The sequence below is a fragment of the Arvicanthis niloticus genome, chromosome 15, assembly GCF_011762505.2.
Source record: "Arvicanthis niloticus isolate mArvNil1 chromosome 15, mArvNil1.pat.X, whole genome shotgun sequence".
NCBI lineage: Eukaryota > Metazoa > Chordata > Mammalia > Rodentia > Muridae > Arvicanthis > Arvicanthis niloticus.
The window spans coordinates 56383884-56401359 of NC_047672.1; positions in this window are offsets into that span (position 1 = coordinate 56383884).

Sequence of the window (17476 nt, forward strand, 5' to 3'; positions counted from 1 at the left end):
TGGAGCTTACTGCACAGTCAATCTAGTCAGAAAGCAGGGAGTTCCAAGTTCAGTAAAAAGCCCTCGCTCAAGGGAGTAAGTTGGAGAATGATAAAGCAGAGTACCCAGCATCTTCCTCTGATCTTCAAATGTACATGCAGGTGCAAATGTGAGTACACACACACACACACACACACACACACACACACATACACACACACGAATATACACATGAGTACACACACATACAATTTTTTCTAAGTTTTCTTCTGTTCTCACACATTGTTTGCAGCATTCTTCATTTTGAACATGGCCTTTTTGCATATATTTGGGAAATAAAACATTTTGGGAAACTTTTCATGATCTGTCAGTGAACATAAGGCACTTAATGAAATCTTGGGTTAAGATGACAGGGATACATTTAGTGCTGTTTGGAGCATTATTGGGTCCTAAATATACATGATGGTGAAGAATGTGACTGACATTCATCCACTTAACACTGGAAAGGGTGATTGTCTTAATTAATTTTTAATTGCTCTGAAGACACTATGACAGAGGCAACTTACAGAAGAAAAAGTTGATTTGGGATTTAGAGTTTCACAGGGTTAGAATCCATGACCATCACGGCAAGGAGCATGGCAACCAGCAGGCAGGCATGATGCTTTAGGAGTACCTAAGAGGTCACATCGTGATCCACAAGTATGTGGCAGAGAAAAGTAACTAGGAACTGCATGGGCTTTTAAAATCTCAAATGCCGCCCTCAGTGACACACATCCTCCAACAAGGCAGTACCTCCTAATCCTTCCTTAAAAAAAACTCCACCAACTGGGAAGCAATTTGTAGGACCATGAAAGGACAGCATGGTTTCTGGTTGAGCACTGGCTAGAGATGGCCGGAGACCCAGCAGGTTGGAGATCCCACAAGTTTCTTTGTAAGGGACGGCATACATTTCACCATGCTCCCTGACTCCAGGCTTGTTACAGGAAGCCGAAGACCTCCTGTCTGTGACTTTCAGGCATGTAGGACAATGCCCACTAGCCCCTCCACAGGTAGAGGGCATGACTACAGGCCACAGAGCCTCAAGACACATCTCCATATTTATGAGATAACTAAAGGCCAGAGGACGTAGCCAATTAAGCATTCCTTCCCAGACCCTCCTCCTTGCAAACGGTATTTAACATCAGGCCTGCCCTGAGAATACTGGAGTATAGCTTCATCCTTTTTCCGCCATGACAATAAATATCTTAAGACCATAGCCTATTTCTCTTCTTTGGGACCCACTGTGGGGAACCATGGAGAAAGTTTTTTAATCTCCCTCCAATGACCTCTCTACAATTCCAGCCACAAAGGCCACCAACTCACGCAAGCAAGCTGAGCCAGCCGTGGCCCAGCCAAGTGAGTTGCTGCAACCAAGACTCTCATTCCCTCAGGACGCAGCCAGAGCTTCTCCCCCACCCCTTCGGCTGTGGGCTGATCTAGCCTGTATGCCTCCACTTTGGTCGGCCCTTTGGTGGCCTCCTAGCAGCAACTGGGAGCCCAAGAGCCTGAGAACCAACTGGTTCCCAGCCTTTTGGCCTTGAGACTCCCAACCCAAGAGCGCTGGCCCCAGGTGGGACCTCAGACTGTGTTCCCTCATCCCCGGAGCAGAGCCCACGACTTCACGTAGCCCAACATCAGCCCTGCACCAGCATGGAGTGAACACAGTTAACTTTCAGTGCCTCTGTCCCGCTGAGCAGTGGCCCTATCCCCTTTGGGGGGCAGACACAGGACCCACAATTCGACCCAACAATGGACCCACAGGCACACTACAGCCCCACAGCAATTATTCAAATACACGAGCCTATTCTTGTTTAGGTGACATTCTTATTAAAACTATCATGAAGTGATTAAAAAAAAAAAAAAAAGTATTCTGAGTAAGGAAATGGAAAGGATAGCCAAAATGAAAACCTGGTGAGAACAATGAATCCCTTTCTGGGAATCAGCCCTGAAGGAACTATAAAATCTGAGAGGACACAGTCATTTCAATAATTAGCTCATTAGTAATAAAAGAGATCACCTAATGGGAGAAAAGTAACACAACTAAGAAAAGATTTTTAAAAAACCAAAACCAAAACAAACAAATAAAAACAAACAAACAAAAAAAACAAAAACAAACAAACAAAACCCAAAGCTTCATGAGTCAGCCTGCATCCGAGAAGGGAAAGGAGGGCTAAGGAAACCCGGCCAAGACCTGTGCAGGAAAGAACAGGGTAGATGACAGATATTCAGTGTGTACTTATACTTCAATTCTCTCCAGTGCCGGGATCTTCCCTTCAAACCAAGTCTGACTGTTGCTTCCAGTGTTCATGAGGTCCTCTCAAACCCTCAAGGACCCAAGGAGTTCACATAAACAAATTCACAATGAGCAGCTGTAGCCACCTGCAGCCACAGACCAACCAGGTTCTCCTGAAAGGGGGGCTGGAAATGAAGAAAGGGGTGGAGGGCAAGAAAAGATGAAGCCAAGACAGTGTTCTCTGATCAAGGCTCAAAGTTTAATGTTCAGCTCTCAATTTAAAGGGAAAGCCCCACCAAACCCCTTCTTGCTTCAGCTGGAGATGGGTGGGGGAACCCATCCTTGGTCACTGCTGGAGATGGGTGAAGGAACCCATCCTTTGTCACAGCCAGAGATGTCTCAAGGCAAGCTCAGTGAGCAGTTATTCTTCTAAGTTCCTGTAGCAGGTTGTACATGCAGCCAAGGTGGGTAACTCCACCTAGGTCCTATGATTTGGTCTATTAGGGTAAACAAGGCCTTTCAGGCCGGCTCAAGGCTAGGAGGAGGGCACAAGCAGCTACCAGGACATCAATAGATCTTTTCAACTCCCAAGAAACTGGTGAGTTATAGCTTGGAGTAGCTTTACCCATCATAGTGTTTTATTTGCAAAGTCTCCTATGTGTTCAAGTTGAAGGTTTTCTGGCAGACTGGCCATAGAAGGAAAGACCAAGGGTAGCTTCACTTTCTCAGTCTCCTCTTTTACTTGCCTTCAGTTACCAGAACTGGCAAAATCAAACTCTACCATCTAGTCATTCCCCAATACATGGTAAAGACCACCAAAAGGAGATTTCAGAACAAGTTTATTAGAAACTCCAATAGAGAGCTAGCAAACAAGGAAGTATACCATCTGCCAGTACTCAAGAAACACTGATGAATCCAGAAAGCTACAAAATGTCTGTTGGAGGACTTAAATGGAGCTGCTTACAACATATAATGAAAATAGGAGATCAAATAATAAATGATTAAACAAACAAACAACCCCAGTGGGACTATAGGCTATAAAAATGAAATAGCTGAAGTAATACAAGAGCAGAAATAAATTGTATTTAATTAATAACATGGGCACAACTTTAAAATGAATTAAATGAAATAGAAATCAGGTTTTCAGTCTCTGCAAGAATAAAATTGTATTTTAAAAGTAGAATATAAAAATCGAGAGACACAGAGATGGAAGCTGCAATATCTGTACAAAATGGATCCTAAAAATAACGTTAAAAAATAAAATGGAGCGTTGAACACATTTACTGAAAAGTGATTTAAAAATCCCCACAACTTGATTAAGAGAAATGGTAGGACAAAGGCAGTTAGTAGAAAAAGGCAAAACAAAATATTCCATGTTCTCTCTCAGATGCAGAGCTCATATTTAAAAGTATAAAAGCAAAAGTCTGATGTAGGGAAGAGAGACTAACACGAGGCATTAAGGAAACAAGAAACAGTTAACAGAGGAGAGATGCAGGCAAATTATAAAAGGTCACAATGAACCTACTCTTTGGTAAACAACAAAAACAATGCAAAAGATGAAAGACACTAAAAATGATTTACTGAAAGATTTCCAAGTAAATGCAAATACTAAAACTCTTTATCATGTTAATAAGATGGAAGCAAGGAGAGGTCAACATGGCAGACATGCAAAGTTTACCTCTTAAAAAGGAAAAATAGATGTGATTTAGGAAGGAGTGTGAGTAAACACATAATGGGTCCTCAGACATGGGAGATCATCATAATGACAACCTGCTGGCCATGCTCACCAACTAACAACCGAGAGGTTGGCGATGGGAAAATAAAATGAAGCCCTAAAGGCAACAAGAGGTACTAGAAAACACAGAAGGAAGCTGGAGACCAAATGGAGATGAGGTCAGATGTGGCAGGAAAATAAATAAAAGGTTCTGTCATTATATAATATGAGTAAATATAACATTAGACAAAAAAAAATTTAAAGGACAGTGTGTTGGTCCACTCAGGCAGCTATAACAATATACTATGGGCTACATAGTCTAGACACAAAAATGTATAGCTTACAGTTCTAGAAATTTGATTTCCAACATCAAGATATTCAGCAAAGTCAATGTCTTAGGAAAGCCTGCTCCCCACAGCCTTTCCATTCCTTAACATGAAGAAAAGAAAGTCACAGAATTCCCTCAGGCCCCTTTTCATAAGGACACTATTCTGGTTATGAGGTAGGTGCTTTCATGGCCAGATCCTACCTCAACACATGAATTTTGAGAGGCATAAACATTCAGACAACATCACATAAAAATGGAAATTATATCCTAGCAAAAGTACTAAGTGTATAGAAGACTTATAGCCACAATAAACCCATATATGCCCGAAACTAATGCTTCAAATTACATCAAGCAGCATTAAGGGTGCAAAGGAAGAAGTCAGAGCTGTAACAGAAGGTGTTCACATGCCTGTTTCAGAAGCTGCTGGGCCGAGCAAATATGAGCGGTGTTGTAATGTACCCGGGGAAAAAAAGCTATCAATCTCAAGAAATTACAAATATAGCAAGCAGTATGCTTCACACAGAGAAAACAGTCAGCCCTCCTAAATATGCACAGAATGTTCATAACACAACCATATTTAAGAACAAAATATAAGTTGTAAAGGATTGCAGTCACACCAATGATCTGTAACCATGACACGACAGAATGTAAAAAGAACTACAAAATTAAAGCTTAAGTAATCCAATGTTCAAATAATATTTCTGTATAATGTTAATTTTCCAAGAATATACATGTGTGTGTGTGTGTGTGTGTGTGTGTGTGTTCTTATTACTCTCATTATCCTGTAGGTTTTCTAGTTTGTATTTTAACTCTTTTCTATAATTTGTGTGTGTGTGTGTGTGTGTGTGTGTGTGTGTGTGTGTGTGTGTGTGTGTGTCATAGTGAGGGGGGAGAGAAAGAGAGGGGGAGAGAGAGAGAGAGCAAAAGCAAGATTTATACATTGGTGCAAGCACAGTACAGTGCACATAAGAGGTAAAAGGCCAACTGTATTGAGTCAGTTCTCTTTTTCATTCTTATGTGTCTTCTGACAATTGAATTCAAAAGTCAGCCATATCTCAGGTCCTTTTTTGTCTTAAAAATATATATAGATGTAGATCTATATATATATATAGATCTAGACTTTATTTCTAGATTTTATTTGTTTATTTATTTATTGGGTTTGTGTGAGTGTATGCCCAGTCATGTGTGGGCACAGGCACATAGGCCAGAAGAAGGCTGGAGTGGGAGGACTTTGTGGGATGTGCTGGTTTGTTAAGTATGTGCTGGGATCAAAATTCTGAACTCCTAACATCTGATCCAGGCACACTATGGTTTCAGCATTGTTATTACTTCAATGAACACACTATTGGCAACTTTAAACTTATGGGTCAGGCTTACTACATAGAAAGAAATCAAACATTGGGTATATTTAAGAAGAAAAGGAAGTTAAGCAACAGAGTCGAAACAAAAGAAGAAAAAAATTGTTGATTTTGAAATTTTAAGGAGAAAACAATGGAGTGTGGCAACAAAACTAAAAAAAAAAAATAAAATAAAATATTTAAGGTAATATGATGCCTGGGGCTGGAGAGATGGTGTCGCATTCTTTCAGAGGACCTGTGTTCAGTTCTCAGCACCCATGTGGTGGCTCACAGTCATCCACAACCCAGTTCTAAGTGCTCTGACCCTGTCTTCAGACCACTAACTACAACATCAGACATAAATGTGGTGCACATATACACATGCTAAAAAAATACTTAAGCAAATAAAAATAAAAGACTTAAAAAATATGATAGTAAGATAGGAAAAGCACTATTCAGCAATCCTAAGTCTTATTTTTAAGTAAGGGATACTTATAAATATTTAGTTTCAGCATCAGATTGTTCATAAGTAATGTTAATTCGACCTTCGGGAAAATCTATCGAAGAAGAACTCAAATGAGATTGTTCAAGGAAAAAAGAAATAACTATTATTTTAAGACTATTTAATAGAAGGGTGAACAATTCATACACAATAAAGAGTACAAGACAATATGGCCACTATGACATTTGCATGTTCATTGGTAATCAATAATACACACAAAAAATTAAAACAGATTTAAAAGCTAATTTTCTAAATATATACGGAAAAAATTAAACAAAAACTAGAAATATTGCATAAAATAGTAAAATAACTACAGCCTTATAAAGCCTGATAAAATAACTTATCAGCCTTGACTGATATATCTGATCAAATATATTTAGAAATAGTTCATTTCAATCTTAAAATAGTTTCTGGATATTCAAAGTATTCCACTTGTATTATTAAAAGATTAGCAAGTCAGAGAGGCAATAAGTTTTCCAATAGTTCTAGAAAAATGTACCTGCATAATGGGGCATGTGATATCTAATCCCTCACAGAAGGAAGCCCTCAGGGCTAAGAATGTTTAACTGTAAAAAGTGAATCTGTATACTTAGAATGCAAAAAGAAATACTTTTAGCAGAGAAGTATAGCTTGCACACATATCATAGGTCAAATCCATCTTTCTGTTGTCTACAGTAAAACCACCTTATTTCCAAAGATGGAAACCACCTTAAACTTAAAAAATATCCCAAGCAAATATAACTAGGAAGCAAGCAGGTGTCACAATCAAAACCACATCAAACCCACATCAAACCTGTTCCAATTTTGTCTAGAATATATTCACGTGGACTGCAGAAATGCTGGATCTTCAACCGCAGTGGCAACTGAGTACCCAAAGTAACTGAACCACATGCACAAAATATTGTGCTTCATCAACAGGGGAAACTATGAACAAGAATTCCTGGAAAAATAGCCTTTTACAAAGGTTGATTGACTTATTAAAATCTCGTGACTATGGAGAGTTTTTCATTTCCAGCCAGAAACTGGAAACAACCTAGATGTCCCTCAGCTAAAGAAGAGATAAAGAAAATGTGGTACATTTACACAATGGAGTATTATTCAGCTGTTTAAAAAAATCACATAATGAAATTTGCAGGTCCAGAGCCTAATTACCTTGAGATATCTCTCTGTCCCATAAAGAGTGATCCCTTGCCCACCTCTGTGTCCAACCCAATACCTTTGAAATGTATTACCTTGGCACCTTTCTGTCTTTCTTTCTTTCTTTCTTTCTTTCTTTCTTTCTTTCTTTCTTTCTTTCTTTTCCTTCCTTTCTTTCTTCTTTCTTTCTTTCTTTTTCTTCCTTCCTTCCTTTCTTTCTTCTTTCTTTCTTTCTTTCTCTCTTTCTTTCTTCCTTTCTTTCTTTTCTCAGATGGAGTCTCATCATGGAGCCTTTGCTGAATTGGAGTTCACTGTATACACCAGGGATGGCCTCAAATCCATAGAGATCTGCCTGATTCTGCTTCCTAAGTGCTGTGACTATAGGTTTCTATCACCATACTCAGCCCTTTGATGTATCAACTTACCAAACCCTATCCTCTAACACGCAAAGTGCAAAAAATGCTAGCAGATATCATCCAAGGCCTGTAGTTGAAATTACTCGACCTCCCTGTAAATTCTACCAACATATTTTTAAATACCTTGATTTATTACTGTTCTATGTGCTTAAGAGACACCAGTCTTCTGCCCTTGCCTTTGATTGCCTCCCAGAACTTGTACATAAGACTCTGTTGCTGAAGACACAGATACTTTAGATACATAAAGGAATTGAGCTGAAACTGACCTAGAGACAACCTTCTGCCTGAGAACAAACTCTTCTAGCATCAGAAGGTGCAACTTGCTGCTAAGTGAGGCAAACAGACTATAGTCCTACCCAGCTGTGATGCCTACAACTCACAACAATAACCAGCATGCAAGACATCCCCAGGGTACAATAGTGGTACCTAATCAACAACCATCTAATTGTAATTAAGGTCCAGGTAATAAAAAGTTCATGCATGGTACTGCCAACTGAGCCACCAACCACTGGCTGGTGAGATCGTGGAGACTAGGAAAAAATTTACACCTGCCACCTTCCTAAACCAGTACAGCTCCTGTGTTCTAAAATACCCACAGACGAGTGTAGCTCTCAGCACTCATCAGATAATCTTTTGCAGCAGACAGAAACCATTATAAAATACACAACTAGTTAAAATGCAGAGAACAACTAATTATCTGTGAGTTGTCCAACCCCAGTTGGTAGCTCTAAATACAACCCATCCCTCTAAGGCTTAAGGAGTATCATAGATGGACAGAAAGATTGTAAGATCCAGAGTCCCAGGGTGTCTGCTGCAAGGTAGTATCTTTTCTAGATTATAAAAAGCCGTACCGATGAAAACTCAAAAATACTATCACCTAAACAAATCCTGCAAAATGGCAACACTAGTTGATATACCGATGCAGATGGGGAAATTTTCACAAGATCACAAGACCTAGAGGAAGAAGTACAAGCAATTAATGGCTTCTGAGAGAGTGGAAATCTGTCTTCTCCAAGGTGCCACCCACCATGGGTCATCCAATCCCAAGTGGTCAGCCTTAAACAAATATACATACGACTAAATGGACTCAACAGTGTGTGTGTGTGTGTGTGTGTGCCTATGTATGAACTTACCTTCTCCCTGGGGTCTGTTGGCCACCAGTCCACAAGGACAAAGGAAGCAGAGTCAATGGAGAGCCCCATTAGCACAATGGAAATGACTACCAGGATCAGCTTCAGACAGGCAACTCTCAAGTTTATTCAGGGTGAATCAAGGGCTATATAGTTTTGGGGATGTGGTTAGGGATGTCATTAAATACAGTTTAGGGTACCACAGAATGCCTCATTTGCATGGAGAGGCATTCCAGGAATTTCAGGTGCTTGTTTTTATCAGGAGAAAGGAAGTTGAACCTGTAATCTCAAAGGCTACCGGACATTCCACAGGTAGAGTGAACGGGCTCCCCAGAGACGGTCAGAGAAGGGGAAGTCCTGCTGGTAAAGGGAGTCCCCAATTTTTCAACAATCTCAGAAGAGCTGTTCAGACATGGTAGACTTTGACCTTAATTATCAGGATCTCTCTCTCTCTCTCTCTCTCTCTCTCTCTCTCTCTCTCTCTCTCTCTCTCTGTGTGTGTGTGTGTGTGTGTGTGTGTGTGTGTGTAAGAGAGAAAAACTAATAAAAAAAGAGGTGATAAATTTGAGAGGAAGTAGGTAGGACAGGGAAGCAGTTGTAGGGGAGAGATAATGGGGAAAAGTTTGTGAATACAGAACTCGTGTATGTAATTCTCAAGATATTTAAATTTAAGAACATTGATGGAGTATCCATGCAATATAATTCCATGCATTCCTTAAAAAAATGAATGTTTCTATGATTTTCTTCAATAACTAGTATTAAATGGAAAGCAAATTTGCAAGCAGTGTTGTGATTTGGATGTGAAATGTTTGCATAGGCTCAAATTTGGTCCCCAGCTAGTTAGTGGCAATGTTTGAGAAAACTAGGGAGCTTTTAGGGAATAAGACCTTGCTGGAAGAAGCAGCTCACTGACGGAAGGCCATAGGGCTTTCTACCCTGGGTTTGCCTTTTGCTTGTAGGGTGTTCCCTGGGCATGCTTGTTGTATAGCCAGGCAGCCTCCTAGTCCTGCCTTGCGCCTTCCCTGACTGCTGACATGTCTTCTCTGCCATGATGGACTCTGTCCCTGAGGAACTATAAACTAAAATAAGCAATTTTTATTTTTAAAAGGAAAAGAACAAAATTGAAGCAAATCAAGACCACAGATGAAAAAAATTCACCCACACTCAGGCAGGCAGAGACTACAGAAACCAAAATACAAGAAGTCTGAAAAAGGAACCATAACACACCCTTTGGCTTAACTGGGTTAACAAGAGAACCTGAACATTAATAACAGAAGCAAAAATGGGCAAAATAATAGAATCAAGCTCAAGTGTGACCTACGTCTAGTAGCTGTAAGTGTGTTGTAAAACTGAGGGAGAAATAGAGGCATAGCCAGAAAGGCAAAGTAGAATCCTGCAAACCTCTGCTCCTTCATAAGGCAGGGAGAACACAGATCACAAATATGGTGAGAATAAATAAATAAATAAATAAATAAATAAAATATTCAATATCTTTAGAAATCTGGAAATTAAACAAAAAACAAAAGAAGCCTCTGGTGTTGGTAGCAGATGAAAACCCAAAATCTAACTAGTAGCCTCTGTTCTTTACCCTCCGACATCACGCGGTATCACTGGTGGTGACATACTCACTGCATTTGTTAAATATTCAGATCCCTGGGTTCTACTTGAACTGGAATAGCTGGGGGGGGGGGAATGTAAATATAAACCTCAATCTGGTTGCTTCTCAAATGGTAATGGGCTGGGGGATGATCAAAACCTTGGCTAAAGGGGTAAGTAGGCTGGTATCTGAAATTCTGTTCTTTTACATCCCCAGGATGCTGCAAGTGCACTAAGCGGTTATATAAATGCATATGCCTGCAAAGTGAATGCATCAGAAGTAGGAAGCAGGGAGCAGAATATTACCTGAAGCTAAATATTCATTGTTTTTCAGACAATGACAAATATCTTTCCACAAAATTACAAAAATGCCCTGATAAATTTTCACTATTTACTTTATCCCAAACCTTTGTGTGCCCAAAAGGACAGGAGGCTGGGCGTGTGTGTTTATTATTCCTTGAAACTGGATGAAAAGAAGTTCATACTCATTTTCATGTTATTCAAATCACATTTGCAATCAGCCCCTAAATTCTTATCTTGTCTCTTTACAATGGTAAACAACATTCACATTGTTCACGATAAAAATGAGAGTAATCAGCCCCCGGAATCGATGTCAGAAAGTGTTTGCTTTACAAGGAAACTTTCTTAGCAGAAAAAGAAATAAGCCCATATTTTGAAATTCTTCAGATGAATCCATTCAACCCGGGGACTTATAATTTACAAAAGATGGGTGATTTGAGCTATGAGCGTAGCTCAACTGTCTCCTCAGCATGCAGAAAGCTCTGGGTTTGAACCCAGCACCGTAGGGCACGGGGATACACTTCCAGAATCTCAACACTTGAGAACATAAAGGCAAAGGGAGCACCTGTCCATTAGCAGTGCCATAGAGAGTGTAAGACCACTCTAGGTTACATTACATGAGACAACTCTCCCGTTCTATTAAAAAAAAAAGTGTGACCTTGTTGAGAACAAATCTAGTGTTGAGGCTCAGGGTCCTGTTTGTAGAACAAACATTGCTACATTAACAAGATGCTGCATTCAGAACTTCCGCACCAATAGATTGCTCTACCAGAGGGCTCCAGTGTGTGGTTACAATATTTGTCCGCAGGAGTCCGCTAGCCAGGTACGAATTTACATGTAGTGTACTAAGTGTTTCTAAAGCTGTATTTGATATCACCACCCACCTACGCCTGGGTGATGTTACAGTTGACAAAGACTGTTTCTGAGATTGTTTTAGAAAAAGAAAACATTTTTTTTTAAGTTTTAATTTCTACTTGTAGAAGTAGCTAGATTCCATCATATCCAGTTCTCTGTGTCATAGGCAGATCAGACATCTTCTAGGCCCCTGTGGATAGATGTACTGTTTCTTGCCACTGGCTTAAGAACAGAGAATGACATTTGTCACATTCAGTTCAAAGTCCTAAGAAGCTCTCTATCCTGACTCTCTACTGGAGAAATTCTAAGTCACAGCATTTCTATTTCACATCATTCATAGGGATCAAAGGTGGCAGAGCCCTAGTAACCTGCTTTTCCAAGAGCAGAGTCCCCACCCAGCCTTCAGCAACCATTCACATAAGAATAAAACTTTGTTACATACAAATCCTGATAGCTAACTTGCTATAACAGAATTAATAAGTAGGATTTGGGGATTGGTTGGCTGGTTTTACTTTTTATGTTTTGTTTTGAGACAGAGTCTCACTTTGTAGCCCAGGCTAGCCTGGCTACTTAGCCCAGGCTAACTTCATATAGCAGTCCTCTTTTTTGAGCCTCCCACCTACAGGGATTACATACATGAACCTCTACATCTGGCTATATCTACATTTAAAAAAAAAACCTTTGGGAACATATGATATCTTCAGATGTAAGGCACTGTGCTAATTGCTAGACATTGAGTAGCCCTAAGGATTCCTTCCCAGTGTCTAATTCCAACCCCAGAACTTTCAATAAGTCAGCCTATCAACTTGATGAATGTTATGATAATCAGCAGCTGGTCACACTTGGACAGACAATTATAATAAAGCTGTTGTGTGAATGAACATGCTTTAGGAAAGAACCCACAAATATTTTCACTTCATGGAACCACTTTTATTAAATTCACTTTGTAAACTGGGTACATTGGGTAATGTTTGAAACTGTTCCTTCTCATTCACAAAAATAATGTCCCCTTGAGAATTAGATGTTTACAATAATATAATAATCACAAAGTCCACATTTCTCTCAACCCAAAACCTCTTCTCTCTGTAGTGCTGAGAGAGAGAGAGAGAGAGAGAGAGAGAGAGAGAGAGAGAGAGAGAGATTGAGCAGAGAGGCTGCAGCTATAGGATGTGAGATTTTAATGGTTTTTCTCTCCTACTAACCCTCGCTGATATTTCTGACCCCTCCAGGGTTGGCCTTAGGGGAGGCAAGAATAAGAGAGACAAAGGCACTTTGCTTGGGGTGCTTTCCTAGCTCCCATTCCCTCTGTTTTTGCAAACTACATTGTTTGCTGTGAGGTTTTTGGAAATTCAACCTCAGGAATTTCTAACCTCTGTCACAGGATCCTGTCCAAAGAAGAAATCTTGCTCTCTTATCCACTGCCATTTTTGCCATTTTCTTAGCTGCCATTCTGGAGACACCCTCTCCAGCAGCTTGCCTCCTTGTCACCTGCAGCAGGTCCCCTGTCAGGTTCCTGGAGAGCGGTCATTTCTGCCACGCTTAATGGAAACTCTTACCACCTGCTGCCAGGAAGAGGTAACTCTGGTCAGTCTCAAAGTCACAGCCTTCTTGGTGAACGGCAGGATCAGCGTTTGCTTCAGCCTCATGGGGCATTTCAAGTTCTCTTCTATGGGTGCTCTTTTTTCCACTTCCGTAATCCAAACTAGCGCTTGCACTTCGGATTATAATTAGAAGATAGTATTCATGTTGGTAAGAGGACGTGAAAGAGGAGGAATACTTAGCACTGGGAAAAACAAACAAACAAACAAACACCCTCTCTGAGCCGCTTCACCTCCATTTTTTTATCCCCTCAAATAGAACAATATTGGAAAAATTAGCTTATAAATTCTGGAGACCTCCAGTGTAGATCTTGCCTTGTGTGTTTACAGTTTATGTAAGGATGTCAGGAACCTAACATTGTCCTAACTCATTGTGGCGTCAGAGAAAAGACTACTATTCTGACATTCTAATATTGTAATTCTAAATAACATATATGTATTTGAATTACACAGAATTATTATTGAGGTGGAAAGTGGTGTAAGAAAAACAACACAGCATTTGAATGTAGTTTAGCTCACTCGTACCTCACCAGTTAGCAGCTGGGCATCAGGCTGCTCGTATATCTAACGCAGGCAATGTCTAATTGCATATTAATTATGTTACATGATAATAACTTTATTGACCCACTGAGGGAAGTCAACAAATCAATTTCATGTTTTTCTCCTCAATTTCTGTTGAATGTATACTCTGTTTGCTACTTTTCCAAAAACATTAGTTATGAGTTAAATGACAATCGATAGACTTACACAAACTTTCTACTTCGAATCTCCTAAACACACCAGCGTGCTTTTGCGAGACAAAGCTTGAGATGTAAACAGATAATTCAGATGAACGTTTTCTGTTCAGATGAACCATTCCTAGCTGTTAAAACTTACTAGAGGTGGTAAAAAAAAAAATAATTATTCAGCACTAGGGTACTTTCCTGGTGACTGAGATATGTACCATACATCCTGAAAAAGATAGGATTATCTGTGTTTAATTTTTTGAAAATTTACAATACTATAAGATCACTTAAGATTCAATTCAAAGCTCTGAGGTCAGATGTAAATGATTACATTTATAGAGGTGGTTGTGCTGAAAACGTGTTTGTCAAGTTCCGGAGATCGTCATTAAAGTCTATAAATTATCTTTGTCCCCAAGATGTTAAAAATTTCACATTTGTAGTCAGTAAAATAAAAATTGATTTCAACGGCTTATTTATTCATGCTGTGTGCATATCTATAGCTTTACAGATTAGTTTTTGTCATACGCAATCCACAATCTTACAGATTAAATAGAAATAGAAGCAGGTTGAGAACTATAACAAATGAAACATTGCTTTGTCTCCCTTCTAAGAATGAATTGACTATCTAAGTGTATTGTTAGCTCACAGTCAACAACTACAAACTCCTTCTGGTCCATCCATCATTGGAACTGAGCATACACTTTCTGACCAGTACATAAATGACATTTAATTTCTTTAATGACCCTTTAAGTCTAAAGGATCAGACATGAATGAGAAAAGTTTACAAGAGCATAAAAATCCTTATAGATTTTTGCCACTATTTCAATCTTCATAGTCATCTCATGTTTAGTACAGTAGCATGTTTGAAGCTCCTTCATCTCCATTATCCAAAGAATATCCTTACAAATGAAATAATGTCCTCACATATTTCATTTACTTTCTCTTGGCAGTTACTGAGTTTTGTCATTGCAGTAGCAAATGTATCAAAGGATTCAAGAGTAAATACTTTTTAAGCAGGTATACTTGACCAAGTACTTCTTAAACATGAGCACGTTGACAAATCACCTAAATGCTATGAAAATACAGGTTCTTAGTCATCAAGTCTGGGGTTGGTATTCTATCACCAAGGGATCATCCAGGTGATGTTAATACTGTTGTTCTTTGATCAGATCTTCATGGTTATCTTTCGGCATGCTGTGGGTATTTGAAGTACTTTACACAGAGAGAATATGGTTTCACTGGCTTCACCGACAAGCCGTTGATGACAAGTGAAGTTCCCACTTTCGTCAGAAATTTTTACATCTATCATTTCATTTGATCCTCTGGGAAACTGTATCAAAGGAAGAACGTTCCCTTTTCATATGTCACAAAATGAAGCTGACCTGATCGATGTTCAGCAACCACTACAAACAGGAAGTATTGTGACTAGTAGAGAAGCAGTTATTGCTTGCTTCTGATTAAGATTTTGGAAATAGACTAAAAAAGAGAAACTTCACCAGGACTGTGCAATTCAGGGTTTTTTTTTTTCCCTGCAAAAGAAATAAAAACAACAGAATGAGCCACGTGTTTAAATTCTTAGTCTTCTAAAAAGATTCTAGGTGAGGTAAGCCTATGTGCCCTTCATTTACTAAAGGCATATTGTTATCTTTCTTAGTAGAAACATGTTTCATGTTTGAAGTTCTGTCATGTTAATTCGTGATGTTTGTGAGTTTTGAATGTTCATGGGCAAAGTATACATGTGACATTATCCACAAAGTGCAACATCAAAAGTGTTACTAAAATGAACCATGAACATTTACATAGTTACTGGGTAAGTCAGCCTTTTAAAAATCTCACATAGATTCCCTTTTCTTTTAGTACAGACCGAAAATGAATAATCACATTTATATTTCATCCTATTTAAATCAGTTTTCATCTACAAGAGGAAAAAAACCAACATAATAAACTAGGACCATGAGCCAAGAAAACAGAATCCAGATGTTTTCAAATTGTTTTTCCTAAACAATAGTACAACTAAAAGCAATTTTTGATTTAACAAAAAACCTTCTATTTCAGTTAAGTTAATTATTAGTTGACAAACAGTTATGGAATGCATTTAACTTCATAATGCACTCTCACAGGAAAGCATCCTGCATGTGGTACTTGGCACAAGGTAATTTCAGTATTTATGGCAGCTCTTTCTGAAACTGGTAAATTATATAGTACCTCCTACTGGCCAAAGATGATACTGCACAATGAGCTCTTACCTACTTTCCCTTTAGCCAAATCTAGGATACTACAGGCTGCCTTTGGAGTCTGGCTGTCAATTGAATCACTTGACATAAAACTCAATTCTTTGGGAAAATAAGAAAATTGAAAATTTAGTGTATCTTTATTTTTTTAATGTAGATTATAAAATTTCTTTTTGTTTTCTTATAACAAACAAAACCAGAGGCAATGCAGCACCTGTTGGAAGGACCCTGAATATGGAGTTTAAATAACAGTGTTCCGATCCCAATGTCACATCATATGTTTATGTCTACAGCTGAGATTAGGCTCCTTCTAGCTTTACAATTATAAAACAATATAAAATGTATCTAATAATGATCAGGGTTCCATAACCATGAGTATAGCAATTGTTTTGATGTTGTGGAATTCTATGAAGGAGTGATAATTCAAAAATACTAACTGAAGCCAACTCTAAGTGGTAGAATATACTATTCAGTAGTTTTTAATCTTTTTTCTTTTTTTCTTTTTTTCTTGGATATTTTATTTATTTACATTTCAGATGCCATCACCTTTCCCCATTTCCCCTCCCTAGAAACCGGCTATCCTATCCCCCCTTCTCCTTTTTGCTTTTATACCATTTTTATTACATGTAAGTATTAAGGTCAGTTCTAGGTTGAGGGACTAGTAATACAATAGATGCAAATAGTCAAGGAGCAAGCAAGACAAAAACCACAAATAGTCAAAGAACAAGCAAAGCAATAAACAAAATTCTGTGAACACTCCCATGATCACTGTTTCTAAGGATGACCAAAATATCTGAACCTACTTCCCTGTTGTAGCCCAAAGTCATTTTCATGTCTGAAGCCTACTTCCTTGTTCTAGCCTAAAATTTAGATTCCTGCCTGAAATTACTTCTTTGTTCTAGCGTAAGATTTAGATTCCTGCCTGAAGCCCACTTCCTTGTCCTTGGCTAATGCCATATTCATGCCAAGCAGCCATTTCCTTGTCTTTGGCCCATGTCAGATTCTTGCCAAGCAACCCCAAAACAACCTCTTTGCCTCTCCCCCTATTTTATTTCATAAACAATAAACTCAGTTTATTTCATAAACTGATTCTGTCTTAGGTCACTCTGACAAGAATGCCTTTCTTACCTGTCATAAAATATGCTTTATCAAAAGCAATGTACTTCTGTCTTAGGTTGGTAAGGCTCTATGCAGAATCTTACCCATCCTTGGCTTACCAGCCTGTTAACTTCATCACTCTGTCTGGGGGTCCATTTTCAGGTTCAAGCTATGTACTTTGGCTGCCAACATGTTGATGTTGTTAAAGACAAGCTTTAACATGATGGGCAGGAATAAAAATATTCCCAGGACAAAAAG